The 16,086-nt window shown below is 36.2% G+C and overlaps 1 long non-coding RNA gene across 1 annotated transcript; it reads left to right on the top strand.

The window, feature by feature from the left end:
- The first annotated feature begins 14,670 nt into the window (after positions 1–14,670).
- LOC122141603 lies at positions 14,671–16,086 on the top strand. Its single transcript, XR_006157975.1, has 2 exons — positions 14,671–14,740; positions 15,663–16,086. It is a non-coding gene; the product is annotated as an uncharacterized LOC122141603 (long non-coding RNA).

Below are 16,086 nucleotides of genomic sequence, written 5' to 3'. Positions count from 1 at the left end.
CATACTGAGAGCTAAATTAAGAGTTTGGATTAAAGTGAACTGAGTAGTTTACTTCATCAATATAAAATTATATACTGCGCCATCTAGTGTACTAACAATTTACCTTTCCAAGATTAGCTTCACCATCTGGCATAAGATGTGAATCTGTATAATTAAAACAGCTCAGGAAGCATTTAAGGGTTTTTTCTTCTTTACACCCACACCCATTTCCAGTGGGATTCTGCTTCCATCACGACTCGCTGGGGCTTCCACTTTCTACCGCATTTGATGGTCTTGCTTGCGTTTCTTATTTTCCCGTCTTCAGACGAGAAGAGTGTACTGACTGCCCTTGCCTTGGAGGCTTTAAACTCCTCGACCACTGATGAGACTGGCAGGGGACGCTTGGAAGGCTTGCTGTACAGGTTGATTGTGCTGAGCGATGGGGGGAATCCCAGCCACTTATGCAAAAACTTGGAAAGTCATAAAGTAAAAAGATTTTGATTGTTGTTGTAGATGTTGGTTGTGCTGGGCGATTGTGGGAATACTTGGAAAGTCATAAAGTAAAAACCTTGAGCCAGAATTGCAGTTGGGCCTTGTAAGGTTTGCTATAGCAACAAGACTGTTTTGACTATCATTGTTAGTGTGGATCTGGCATAGTATCTGCACTTTATAACTGTGCTGCATCCTGCATGATGTCTGTTTGAACAATAACAAAAGCACAATTTTGTTGATGAAGTAGAAGGAATAGTAGTTTTTAGTTTAACAGCTAAACCATCATACAGAAGTTATAGCAGTTTAAACAGTAGCACAGATAAACTCACGTTATACGTTTTTCATGTTAAAGGGACAGTTCAACCAAAAATGAAAATTGTCATTAATTAATTATGTCATTACTGCAAAGAAGTCTTTGACTTTTTAATTTTACTAAACATAATTTCCATTATCCATTATACTGAAGAGATCTTTTTGAAGGATCAGCTGTTTCTTGTTTTTGTTGCCTTTCCTGTGCCTTGTCTTGGACTTTTTTGTCACTTCCTGTCTCCTGTGGTGTTTGTAGTCAGTTTGTATCTTATCTTGTTCAGCTTGTTAGCCTCCTGTATATATACAGTCCTAGTGTTTCTTTAGTTCTTAGTGAGTTGTTGAATGTAATGGTTGTCTGTTTGCTCATCTTTGTTCCCTGTGTTTTTTGGCTTATTATTTGTTCTAGCTTTTCCATGAAATATCTGCACATAGATCCTTGCCTCTGCCCGTTTTCCCCAGCTTCTCCACACCATTACAGTTTTTCACTGGCATGTCTCTTTGACTAGTGCATCTTTGAGCCTATATTTAGTATAAGTAAAATACTTCAGATTGAGTAATCAGATACTCTGATGCTTTTACTCAAGTTGTTTTGGAATTGTGACTTATAACTTGAAGTGGAGTTTTTTCCACTATGGTATCTGTACTTTTACTTAAGTATGGTTTTCTGCAATCTTGGATGACTGAAACTTTGTATTAATTGCACTTATGTGTTTATAGTCCTTAACTTTAAGTCACTGAAAGAGACATTGTATAAATGCCTGCCATGAATGCACACAATGAGAGCAAAAATAAGAGCCTCAGTTTTACCGTAGATTAACAAAATGCTGATTCTGTGGAAATAAAGCATTTATTTATTTAAATGCACAAGTAAAATTATGTTCTTCTGTAAAATGCAAACTGAAAGGAGTTTATGGCTTTTTGTCACTGTACTTGTTTCAATGATGTGTTCATCCTCAACCCGTTTTACCACACATGAAGATTTAGTCTTTTAAAGTCTTAATGAGAACCACAAGAACATAAATGTGACCCTGGACCACAAAACCAGTCTTAAGTTGCAGGGTCATATTTGTAGTTTTTGGCAATAGAAAAATTTTAAAACAAAAAAAAAACATTGTCAAAATTATTGATTTTTATTTTATGCCAAAAATCATTAGCATATTAAGTAAAGATCATGTTCCATGAAGATATTTTGTAAATTTCAAACTGTATATAAATATAAATATATATATGTATACATATATATATATTACATATGTCATTATATATATAGTCTGTCTGTCTCTTAATCTCTCATCACTATATTTGTATAATTTTTGATTAGTAATATGCATTGCTAAGAATTTATTTGGACAACTTCAATGGTGATTTTCTTAATATTTGATTTCTTTGTATTTTACATTTTTCAAAAAAAAAAAATATATATATACTTACGACTGGTTTTGTGGTCCAGGGTCACATATGCTTATATAAATTTCCTGATATTTCATAAGGCGTGCACTACAAAGATTGACATCTAGTGTCTGAACTTTAGGAATAAAAAAAAATCATATGTGATGAGTGAATCACATATGAGTTTTTATTGGCATTTATCACATGAACATACAAATTTCTTTAAAATTAACTTTTGCTTGTTTCATTTTTTTTTTGTTTGTTTGTTTTTTAAAAAAGGGGATGTTTATATAGGATGATGCAAAGTAAAAAAAAAAAAAAAAAAAAAAAAAAACACTACAAATTCTGCTCATGGAAAGGCATGCAAATTTAGTCTTTTACCACAAAATAAAACATCTTCATATTCACATACCATTTACAACATTTGAATAGCTTATTAAAAATATTAGTTTCACATTTTTTTTTTTTTTTTTTTTTTTTTGTCAGTATGAAAGATCAAATTGATTTACTGTATATCCTGTAATCAGGCAAAATCCATGCTACAAATGACTGACATAACAAAAATGGGTATCATGATAGACTTAAGTCCTTAAATCTACCTATTCTCTCTAACCTTAAATTTATGTTTACAATGAACATAAGAAGATAAATCCAGAAAATGAATGTTTACATTTTATTTTGTCATCATTGTTGTATTTTAAAGAGATAAAATGGTTCTTATAAATCTTGATTGCCATGCAATACAATACAATACAGGTTTTGGTGAATTTTTGGGCTGAAAGTTGTTGACCCAATCTGTCATTACTGTTAACCACTTAACATGGTCTAGTAAAGTCACACAGGTTTTTTTTTTTTTTTTTTTTTTATCAAAAGTTAGACTAGTAATTGTCTTTAATAAAAAAAAGAAAAAATAAATACCTCTGTGGTTTAATAATAAACCAACTGCACTATTTGAAATATTCTGTGCAAGCTACATTTGTGTTCATGAGGTTAGAGGTTAAAATAATGATCAAGGTTGAGCTATAAAGCAGCGTGAGCACTTGAGATGATATCAAACATCTCAAAATATATGCTGTACTTTCATACTGAAGTTGCTGATATCCTCACAGCAAATTCATGTTTATATTCTCTAAATCACTTCTTCTTCTGACAGTGGAACCTGAAAAACACACACAAAAAATAATCATCGGCTGTATAGTAATGACCAATTGGCAATAAATAATGTTGCATAACAGCAGGGTTCTGAACCGGTTAAAGGAATGAAAACAACACATAACATAGTAACAAACAGTTATTTCAAAGAAAATCACTTTTTTAACTAATATTCTGTCTGTCCTAATCTTATGTTTTGAAGCTGAATTTGCTTCGCTGGTTTGTAATCACAGAAACAAACAGAACTTACAGCGTTTCACAGCAAAAGCAACAGTCACGATCAGCATCAGTATGACTGCACCAGCAACTGCTATCTTATTATGTACAATTAGACCCATTGCTGGAGTTTGTAAATGTGAATCTGTAGTGAATAGAAGGAGTCAGTCATTAATCTGATCAATAACAAACAGTATAAATCATCAGCAAATCTAATAAAGAGTAAATGTGAATGATGATGTAGAACTTCATACTTCATACATGATGACTTAAAAATAAATTACAATCACAACTGAATAACTAATTTCTTTTAGTTGAAAATGGAAAATGACCATGGTAAGGAAATGCATATTTACTACAGAACTTTTGATCTGAAGATTTTAACTTTCTAGACCAGTTCTGCATTGTAACGGCATCTCAGATCCACTGATCATGTACATGTGCTTTCGAACCTCATCTGCTTATAAAATGTTCTCTTCTGTAAAGTACTGTTTCATATTCCACCGATTTAAATGTGAGCAGGGTTAACATTACCTACGTGAGGTTTTGACAATAACTGTGAGAATGAGTTATACATGTACATTTAGTAATTCATGATACCATGCAGTCAAATTGTAAGCAACATCCAACATAAAAATATATTGCTTGAAATCATAGCCAGTGACAATATAATTAGAAATCTGAGACACTGGTCTGAAAAGAGCAGTAGAAATAACTTCTGAGCCATTGAATGACTAACTCATACTCACCATTGACAATAACATTGAAGCTCCTTATAATACTGAAGATGGTGATGTTGATTTTTTTTTTTTAAAGTCCAGAGTCTGTGTTTCTGATGTTTGTGATAGTCAGAGATCCAGTTTGATTGTCCAATGTCAGTCTGTCTCTGAATCCCTCATCACTATCTTTACTCTGTACATCTGTACAGGTTTTATTTAGATATCCATTGATTTCAGCGATGAAAGTATCATTAAAACGCCATATCATCACATCATCTTGATTTACTACACCAGTACATAAAGTGACTGTTTCTCTTTCCTTCACTGGCACTATCTTCTTTTGATCTGTAGCAAAAACACCAGAAATACAAATCGGCAGTTGACTGGAGGATCCTTCTGAGGGAAAACTCAACAACAACAACAAACTGCTGTAATGACAAATGCATGTATTAATTTCCTGGATCTTGAGAAATTCAGCAGAAACAAAAGTAACTGCAAAATAAATGATGGCAGCTGCTTTTTCTGAGTTCCTCTCTGTTACAACTTCTGTGTCATTTCGGCCTTTTTGTGTTTAAGGACATGTTAAAGCATATTCCTTTGTTCCTTGTGTTACGCTACAGGATTTCACTGTTGCACGTATTGTAGTTCAGCCTTGTTCTGGAATTCTAGCATGTTTGTATTTTGTAATCCTTGTTTAGGAGGATCTCCTCATGGCCACCATCATAGATTCCACAAAGGCTGCCTTGAGGTGTGTGGGACTAGCAACCAAGGTGGTGGACCCCAAAATGATGATGTCGTTTCATGTAGCAGTGAAAATAAGCTCAGCCTTCTCAAGCCCTGCGGATCTAGTGCTTCTAAGTCAGGTGGTCCCAAGACAGGTACAGGTGCATCTCAATAAATTAGAATGTCTTGGAAAAGTTCATTTATTTCAGTAATTCAACTCAAATTGGTTCTTTTAATTGTGATGCTTTTGTTCACATTTAACAAAAACCCACCAATTCACAACAAATCTCAACAAATTAGAATACTTCATAAGACCAATAAAAAGAAACATTTTTATTATATTGTTGGCCCTCTGGAAAGTATGCTCATTTACTGTACATGTACTCAATACTTGGTAGGGGCTCCTTTTGCTTTAATTACTGGCTAAATTCAGCATGGCATGGAGGTGATCAGTTTGTGGCACTGTTGAGGTGGTATGGAAGCCCAGGTTTCTTTGACAGTGGCCTTCAGCTCATCTGCATTTTTTTGGTCTCTTGTTTCTCATTTTCCTCTTGACAATACCACATAGATTCTCTGTGGGGTTCAGGTGTGTTGCGTTTACTGGCCAATCAAGCACACCAACACCATGGACATTTAACCAACTTTTGGTGCTTTTGGCAGTGTGGGCAGGTGCCAAATCCTGCTTGAAAATGAAATCAGCATCTTCAAAAAGCTTGTCAGCACAAGGAAGCATGAAGTGCTCCAAAATTTCTTGGTAAACGGGTGCAGCAGATGATATTGCTCCCCAAATCATCACAGACTGTGGAAACTTAACATTGGAATTCAAGTAACTTGGGCTATGAGCTTCTCCACCCTTCCTCCAGACTCTAGGACCTTGGTTTCTAATGAAATACAAAACTTGCTCTCATCTGAAAAGATGAATTTTGTAGGATGTTGGTTTGTAAATTTATTATTATTTTTAGAAGGGGTTTGGACTACACTTGACACGTCTGTGTGTGGTGGCTCTTGATGCCTTGACCCTAGCCTCAGTCCATTCCTTGTGAAGTTCACTCAAATTCTTAAATCGATTTTGCTTGACAATCCTCATAAGGCTGCGGTTCTCTCAGTTGGTTGTGCGTCTTTTTATTCCACACTTTTTGCTTCCACTCAACTTTCTGTTAACATGCTTGGATACAGCACTCTGTGAACAGCCAGCTTCTTTGGCAATGAATGTTTGTGGCTTACCCTCCTTGTGAAAGGTGTCAATGATTGTCTTGTGGACAAGTGTCAGATCAGCAGTCTTCCCCATGATTGTGTAGCTTAGTGAACCAAACTGAGAGACTATTTTCAAGGCTCTGGAAACCTTTGCAGGGGTTTTGAGTTGATTAGCTGATCTGCATGTCACCGTATTCTAATTTGTTGTGAATTGATGGGTTTTTGTTAAATGTGAGCCAAAATCATGACAATTAAAAGAACCAAACACTTAAACTACTTTATTCTGTGTGCATGGAATTTATTTAATACATGAGTTTCACAATTTGAGTTGAATTACTGAAATAAACGAACTTTTCCATGACATTCTAATTTATTGATATGCACCTGAATACCTGAATCTGGTGCCAGAGGTCATTCCACTGTCCACAGTTTCTTCCGGTTGTGGCGGTGTCTGCCATAGCTCCTCCGAGGCAGCAGTGTTCACTCCTGAAGTTTCTCTCTGCTCTAAAACAGCCATAGATGATGTTCCTGAATTCTCTGCCTCCTCTGACACAGAGACCATCCCAGAATTCCCAGTCTGCTTTGACATAGCCACTCTCCACCTATCCTGTCACAGCCAAGTAGGCTATCTCTGAACTCCCTGTCTATTTGGTGTAAGGTCCACCCAGTTGGGCCAGCGAAGGTATCTAATGGTGGCTGAAGGTTTCCTGTGTGTTCAGTCTTTTCTGTCTGGAGTGGTCTATCTGCTTTTTTCGAAGGCTTGATTTTGTTCATGGGGTGCACTGTATCATGATCATGCTTTGGTGTATTTTTTGTTTTTTTTTTTTTATTTTTTTTTTTATTAATAGTTTACCTTCATTCTACACCCCTTTTCTGTTCTCATAAAAATGGTCTGTTGACTTCCTGGATCCTTCCTCAGAAATTTGCAGTGGGCTCAGATTTGTTAGCTGTCTCCATGGCCATAGCCAGGGTTTGAAAATTAGAGAGGCCTGGGGCTGGGTTAAGAATTGTGCTATAATAAGCCCACATACAATTACACTAAACACTTTAAAAGAGACAGAAATGTAGACGACTGTGAAACATACTTTCTCAGTTTTGGAGGAATGACCGTTGTTAAATTATATCACATTAGAGGTGTATAATTTCATCAGTTGTTTATATTAATGCAACAATAATTATTACTGTTATAGTTTTTATTAACCATTGCTATATAGATGATGACTTTATCTAGTGCTCTTATGAATATTGTTAGCATAACTTTGAAAATGTAACTACAGTACCTAGCATAGACTTCCTCATTGTTTTTGCATTTTTAATTTTATTATTTTTTAAATTAAATTAAATTAAATTAAATTTATGCATTTAGCAGAAGATTTTATCCAAAGCGACTTACAGTCCATTCAGGCTATCAGTTTTTACCTATCATGTGTTCCCGGGTAATTGAACCCCCAACCTTGTGCTTCGTAACGCAATGCTCTACCACTTGAGCTACAGGAGCTCAATTCTGTAATTGAGCTCAATACAGAGCTCAATTCTGTAAACTTCTTCTTCTACAGATCTCTGTGTCCAGCTCTGCTGAGGTCTCTGGCTCTGTTAGCACCATTGTAGTCTTCAGCCCTGCCAGGTCAACCATGGTCTGCAGCACCATCACCTCCACCTTTTCTGCTCCGCCTTAGTGGTCTATGGATTCACCTGCTCTGTCTTGGTGATCCCCTGCCCCTTCTGCTCCACCTTGGTGGTCTCCTGCACAATTAGCTTCACCTTAGTTGCCTTCTGCTCCAACTTGTTGGTTTACATATCCATCTGGAGGATATCTGCCCTGGGGCTCTCCAGTATTGCCTGCTCCACCTTTGTGGTCTTCTGATCCATCTACTCCGCCATTGCCCCCTGCCCTACCAGCTTCACCCAAGCTCCCTGAACTACCAGTTTCATCCTGGTTACAGGCTCCACTCTGGCCCCCAGCTCTGTCGGCTCCACTATGGTGTCCCACTCTGCTTGCTCCACCTTGTTCCCCAGTCTTACTTCCTCCTCAGGGGCCTGGCCTTCCTTCCCTCCTTTATGTAGGTACAAGGCTATTTACCTAATTTTACTAAGCCCACAATATGACACTGAAAAAGTCTTCAAGAGATACTGCAGCTATCAATGAGGATTAACCTGTATTTGATCCAGTTCCACTGTTAAATTCGAAACAACATTATACTTAAAACTGGAAATCAAGGTGATGATTTGAAAAAGCTTACAGAGGACAATATGACATGTATATGCATTGGATTTTTTATTGGCTAAATGCAGTTAAAACAGATCGGCCTCAAATGAAAAAATGGTCGAAGTAGACGGTGAACATGATTTCACCAAGTACAACATGAACAAAATTCCTATCAACCAATCAGAAGTGAGGGATAACTTTTCAGGAAATAACTGTTTTAGGCTTACAATCAGGGTTAGGTGCTTCTTCACCCTTGTTAATCCGCTATCATTTAACACTGATTTTAGGATTAATTATGGGTAGGTTTAAATTTAGATGTAGGGATTTGGTTAAGTCTATATTTTTGGACAATAATGTTGATCCAGGAACATGTCTTACTTGGCAAAAACACGGCAACCGAAGTAGACAGTACTTTGAATAGAGCGGATTCACACCTCAGAGGGGTTAAAAAGATGTGTGGTGAATAAATCTCTCTAAAGTGAACAACTTAGAGGGACAATCTCGCAGGTTGAATCTCAAATTTGTGGATGTACTGTAAGTGAAGGGGAAGAGAGAATGTTCCCCTATATTCATTATATTCATTATATCAAACTTCTATGAATATTACCTGTTATCAAGTATACTTGCCTATTTGTGACGATCATAATTTTCTGCCAGGCCAGTCTGTTAAGGTATTTTCATTGTAGAGACACAAAGGACTGACCACAGTGAAGGGTTTTTATGTAGATGGTAAATTCACCGCTTTTGACTACTTTTACTTGTGTTGGCCTAAGAATTGACATCTTCAGATCACCTAAAATTAGCATGGGAGGATGACATTGGAATTAATATCTCAAAAAACATTTGGGAAGAGGAGTTTATATCTGAGGATTCATATTTGCTCTATTAATATTAGAATACAATTTTTATTTATTTAAAGCGATAGGTTATATTATTCGAAAGTCTAGCTCGATAAATATGTACCTTCAGATTTGATTTTTTGATTAATTCTGAGAGCTCTCTGACCCTCCCATAGACAGCAAAGGTACTACCACGATCAAGATCCAGAAACATAAAGTAATCCAGGTGACATCAGGGGTTCAACCTTAATTCTACGAAGCTACGAGAATTACTGAGCTTCCGATATCCTTGCTATGTTTCTGGACCTTGATCGTGATAATTACATTGCTGTCTATGGGAGGTTCAGAGAGCTCTCAGATTCCATCAAAAATATCTTAATTTGTGTTCCCAAGATGAATGGAGGTCTTACGGGTTTGGAACGACATGTGGGTGAGTAATTAATGATAGAATTTTCATTTTTGGGTGAACTATCGCTTTAAAGTTCAAGGTGTAGTATTATTTTTATAGTATCTGGTGTGTGTTTATTAAAGGAGGGTTAGTACTAATTGTTAGGCATCTTTTTTTTAACCAGATGGGATAATAAACTACTGCATTCTATAGCATCTGGCATATTTACAATGAACACATTAAAGTTGTGATTTAAACAAATATGGTTTGCTTTTAAATATTTGTTAAATGCCTCACCATGAACAGTAACATTGAAGATCTTTTCACTGCTGGGGTTGCCTAAAATCTTCAGTTTATAATGTCCAGCATCGGCGGTCATTATGCTTGTGATGGTCAGAGATCCAGTCTGATTGTCCAGCTCCAGTCTGTCTTTGAATTTCTCATCACACTGAACGTCTTTACAGGTCTTAATGAGATTTCCAGTGATTTGAGCGATGCGAATGTCATTATAGTACCATCTAATTCGGTCTTGATGGTTTGTTTTAACACCAGTGTGCAGAGTGACAAAATCTTCTTCTGTCACAGACATTGTAATTTCTTCAACACCAAAAACACCTGAAGAAGAAACAATCTTTTGTTTTGATCATTTCTAGGATATTGGTGCTGTTTCAGTATTCAACAAAATTTCCACATATTGTTACAATTGAGTTATATATATATATATATATATACTTATTTCCCTGTCAATCATACATATCATTAGTAAAGAAATACAACTTTATTCATTCAAAACACAATATGACATGAAAAAAACAGTAAATTAATCTACAAATACAAAGTCACATTGTATGGAAGGTAGTTACATCTTGTGTGCAGTGTATGACACAACAGCATCATCTCAAATGTTACTTTTAGAAAACGATTCTTTTTTTTTCTTCTTTTTTTTTTCTTTCAACTGACCTGATCATTTCAATATATTTTTGCCATATATTTCGGTTTCTGTCTCTGTACCTTATTAGCGTGTAACAACGTGTCTTCATTTAAAACAATGAACTTCAATTCCTTATCAACATAAAGCAGCTACAATAAATATTTTTGCATCTATTATTAACCGATTAGTAAAGTGAAAATGAAAGTTTGTAGTCTTACCACGGTGTAGTAAACCACACGTTGACAGCAAAATAAAGAGAAACTTCATTTGTGCCACCTTTTTTCCTGAAATAAACGAAGTATCGATCACGCAACAAACTCTTTAGTGATGCTCCATATCAGACCGTGCATAGTTAATATCCCATATCACGTGATCTAAAACAACCCATACCTCGCTTGTCACGTGTGCGATAAGCTTGGGAATGTTCGGACTTCCTCAACATTTGAAGAATACAAACTATTTCAGGGAAGTAGTTACTTGCCATGTGCAACTCTGTTAGTCACATATCCGTAGGCTACATTATTCATCTATTACATCATATTAAATTATATTATTTCATGCTAGCATTTAGAGACACACTTTAATAGATACATGTATTTATCAGATATATTTAGGGAGTGTGTAATGGCTGCTTCATCCGACGGAGCTTTCAGCATTATTATTATTATTATTATTATTATTATGATTATTATTATTATTATTATTATTATTATTGTTGTTGTTGTTGTTGTTGTTTACTAACCCCCAAATGGCAATTATTTCAACACTCTCGGAGCATTTAATCGTCTCCTGGGACAGTCATAGGAAAGCTTTCGTGTTTTTAAGATTTGTGTTTTTTTTTTTTTTTTTTTTATAACTATTATTTATTTTTTATTCTGTAACGTCGTGTATGATATTGAAAGTGAAAGAATTTGTGATCGGGGCTTTTCCCAGAATACTGTAGTTATACATAAACCACGTGATTTAAAAAGAAATGTCACGTCACGGTAGATCTCATCGCTGCTAGACCTTAATCAGTCTTCTTGTGCATCCAGCATTGATTAGTATTAGTAATGTCATTTAATATTTAAATAAGACAAAAGAGCATAGACATCATGAAATGATGGGAAAATGAAATGATAGCACACTTTCATGGATACGTACTATTTCCAACCCCCACAACCAGCATGAAAATACTATAAAAAAAAAAAATAAAAACAAAAAAAATAATAATACTACAAAAACATAGTTTATATTAAAAGCCTTTATATTAAATAATTTATATTAAAAAAAATGTATATCCCTATATTAGTGCAGAACAGGTAATGTCAACACTTTGTGGTCTTCCAGTGGTTTGCAGTTTAGCATTATGTGATTAACTTACAAACAAACAAAAGAAAACAAAATGCCTTCATCTGTAAAATGAATGCCTTTATCTTATGGAACACTGAACATGATGTTAAAATGAACATTTGTCACACATGCCTCATCTTTGGTCAGGCGATGAAAGTAATTGAAGGAGGCTTAATGCTTTTGTCCTGTTTTTTGCTATTGTGTTTTGTCTTTCAAGACATGCATTACAGCCTCCACATGGTTATTTTTAGTTGCCAAATGCTGGTAATTTAAGGTAAAGAGTCCACTTTTCACGTAAATCATTCAGACTCTGTAGATGTATGTATATATGTATATATAGTAGAACAGGAAGAAGCCTTTCAGCTCAACCACAGACCTGTGCCCAGTTCCCAACACAACAACTATGCACTCAACAGGTCAAACTACTTGTTAAAGCAAACCAACCACACGTTTCAGTTTGACTCAGTTTGAACTGCTAATGTCACACTCAAAACCTGAGATGCCTGGTGGTCTAATTTTTAAATGACGAATATTTTCCAATGTTGAGTTCAGTTCAAATATACACTATATGTTAGACAAAAGCATCAGAGGAGGGTCTTCATACTGTGTTGTGGGAGGATCACACCCCAGGTTAACAGCTTGTGTTGGGGGATAGTCTATTAGATCAGACTCTTTACTGAACTATTAGAGGATGTTTCACATCTTTGTTTTGTTTTGTTTGTGCTGGTGGCGTCAGATTGGTAAGTTAAAAAGGCATTTTTATTGCTTAATACAGCAATAATTCAGGTTTGTGATTTCTATTTGTATTCACAGGGTCTCCACAGTCATGGGAAACCTGCAATTATTGGGAATTTTTTTAATTGTGATTTTCACTCTTTGAAAAGTAATTGAAAAGTAATACATGTTGGGGGAAAGGTAGTGGAAAATAATGAAAATGTAAATGGAGGCTATTCCATTGAGCTGCTTTCAAATCCCAGGCCATTTTATTTTATTTTAATTTCAGATACTGCCAATGGACATCTAAATGGAAATGCTGCATCCCCAGCAATGAATAATCGGTGCATTTTTTTTTTCTCTTTTTTTTATGAACAACAAGAATTATGGAAATATATTGCTAAAAAAGTACATTAAGTGAATAAGATTCAGTGAAAAGGGTGCAAAAAGGTGTGCACATCCAAACAACCTGAAACTAGGTGCAGGACAAAAAAAAAAAAAATCAGCTCCAAAAATTCAGCGCCAAAATTTCCCCCCCAAACAGATCAATATTTCGACCAGTCAGGTCTTTATTATGATTCATGTTTATTATGTAGGTTCAGTGAACATGTTTAATCTAATGCTCTTCAGGTGTGTTTGGTGAGTCTGTATCTGTGATGGAGGGAGATTGTATTCTTCTACACACAAATGTTACTGAAATACATGAAGATGATGACATTCTGTGGAAATTTGGAGCTGAAAAGTCTCCAATAGCTGAAATCAGTAGACCTGCTGGAATCTTCAGTACATTTGATGGTCCTGATGGGAGATTCAGAGACAGACTGAAGCTGGACAATCAGACTGGATCTCTGACCATCACAAACATCACATCTGAACACGCTGGACTCTATGAAGTAGAGATGACTGCAGTTAAACTGTCATCAAAAACATTCAGTGTTTGTGTCTATGGTGGGTAGAGATCATAAGTCCTGTCCTTTATATATAAATTATTTACATATTAAAATTTTAAATAGTTTATATATTTTTTCAGATCATAAAAACCACTTCTGGATTATTATCAGACTCAACACCCACTCAACAAACTCAACAAGTCAAAAATGTGATTGTTGCTTATATTTAACCATATTTCTCTTTATTCTCATGTTTTCAGCTCGTCTGCCTGTTCCTGTCATCAGCAGTAACTCTTCACAGTGTTCTTCATCATCATCATCATCACAGCAGAATTGTTCATTGGTGTGTTCAGTGGTGAATGTGGGTCATGTGACTCTCTCCTGGTACAAAGGAAACAGTTTATTGTCCAGCATCAGTGTGTCTGATCTCAGCATCAGTCTCTCTCTACCTCTGGAGGTGGAATATCAGGATAAAAACAGCTACAGCTGTGTGATCAACAATCACATCAGCAACCAGACCACACATCTCAACATCAATCAACTCTGCAGCAACCAGACTACACATCTGGACATCAGTCAACTCTGTTACACATGTAAACGTACAGGAGCACTGATATTAGTAATTATTTCCACATTCACTTAACATTAATGCATATCTTTTATTCTTCTTCATGTCCTCCAGCCTCAGTATCTCTGATAGTGTTGATTTCTGCTGCTGCTGCTGGATCTCTGTTGATTGTAGCAGTTAGGATCCTCTGGATCTGCAGGAAACAAAGAAAAAACAGATGAAGAAGGCAAGTGTTAGCTACTGCTTTCAAACTGTTAACAAATATCATAATGTTTGGAATTAATGCCCTTTAATATGGGAAGAAAAGTTAGGATGTAATCATTGGCTTAGGCTGGGGTCTTCAAATCTGGTCCTGGAGGGCTGGTGTCCTGCAGAGTTTAGCTCCAACTTGCCTCAACAAACCTGCCTGGAAGTTTCTATTATTTCTAGTAAGACCTCGATTAACTGGTTGAGGTGTTTATTTGGGGGTTGGACAGTGGCCCTCCAGGAGCAGGTTTACGCAATTTATGTAGATTACACTCGTACCAGAAAACTGCATTTATGCTTTAACTGACTGCACTAGTGACACAAAGATCCAGTTAAGACTGAGTTTTGTTGTAGTTTAATACATCTGGTAATTTTGTTGAAACAGATGAGACTGGTGATGAAGAGATAATTTATGCTGAACCTACTTTCCACAAACAAGATGCACCAAAATTGGTAAGATTATTTATTTATTGCAGTGTTTCTCTGTAGTTAAATTGTGACAAAGTGACGTGACATACAACCAAGTATGGTGACCCAAGTTTTGCTCTGCATTTGACCCATCCAAAGTGCACACACACAGAGCAGTGAACACACACACACACACACACACACACACACACACACACACCTGGAGCAGTGAGTAGCCATTTATGCTTCGGCGCCTGGGGAGCAGTTGGGGGTTCAGTGCCTTGATCAAGAGCACCTCAGTCATGGTATTGCCGGTCTGAGACTCAAACCCACAACCTTAGGGTTAGAGTCAAACTCAAAATGTTTCATTTTAACATTTACTCTAATAAACATCCAGCTAGAGCTTCTTCGGCATCTTGAATAACTGATGTCATTAGACTGACCACATTACTTGTGTAAACAGGCTAGATCTTTCTTGTGAATCAGTCAGGAAGTCACATGACACAAAAATAGGTCACGGATCTATTCTAAGAGGGTTATGGACCCACATAATCATGCCAAACTTAGCTAATACTAGTGTAATATTCTTCACACGTCAGGAGCCGTATCACTCTGTAGACTAAGACCGGTTATTCACCGGTTATTAGCGGGGTTAAATCTGGTCAGTATCTGGATGGGAGACCTCCTGGAAAAAAAATAACTACTGGAAGAGGTGTTAGAGGGGCGACTAAAAGAGGAGGCACTCATTCTGTGGTTTTGTGGGTCCTAATGCCCCACTAAAGTGATGAGGACACTTGCACTGTCCTTCGGATGAGATGTTAAACCAAGGTCCTGACTAATCGTACTTCTCGTAAAGAGTAGGGGTGTGACCCTGGTGTCCTATAGGCCAAAAAAACAACAAACAATTTCACATTGAATCTGAATTCATTTTTGTGTATATTCCATCTTGTGTGATGTTTTTTTATAGAAACATAACGATGAGGAGCATGTGGAGGAGGATCCAGTGGCATATGCATCAGCATTAGAAGATCATCTTTAACCTTTTCTAATTATGAGATCCAGCAGTAGGATTGTCTTTGCTATAGGAACCTCCAGAGACATTTAGATAGGTTGAATTTTGAGGCTGGAGAAAAGAATCACCACACACCACACAAAAAATCCTAATAAACAGCAGTGTCATTCTGAGGGGCTTCAAATGTGATATTCAGAAACAAATGGTCTCTTTGAAAAAATAGGCCGCATTGTGGTGCAAAGTCTTTTATCAATGATCCATGCTGTACAACCAATTTAGCATTTCCACATTTGACTCTAAAACCCCCAAAACTAATTCATATGGTGTGTGTTCATTAATGTCTCATTTATTATAAATAATAAATATTACTATTATCTTA

Source organism: Cyprinus carpio, chromosome B22 (genome assembly GCF_018340385.1).
Source record: "Cyprinus carpio isolate SPL01 chromosome B22, ASM1834038v1, whole genome shotgun sequence".
NCBI classification, from domain to species: Eukaryota; Metazoa; Chordata; class Actinopteri; order Cypriniformes; family Cyprinidae; genus Cyprinus; species Cyprinus carpio.
The sequence above is the reverse complement of the archived record's forward strand: the minus strand, read 5'-3'. Positions and strand labels throughout refer to the sequence as shown.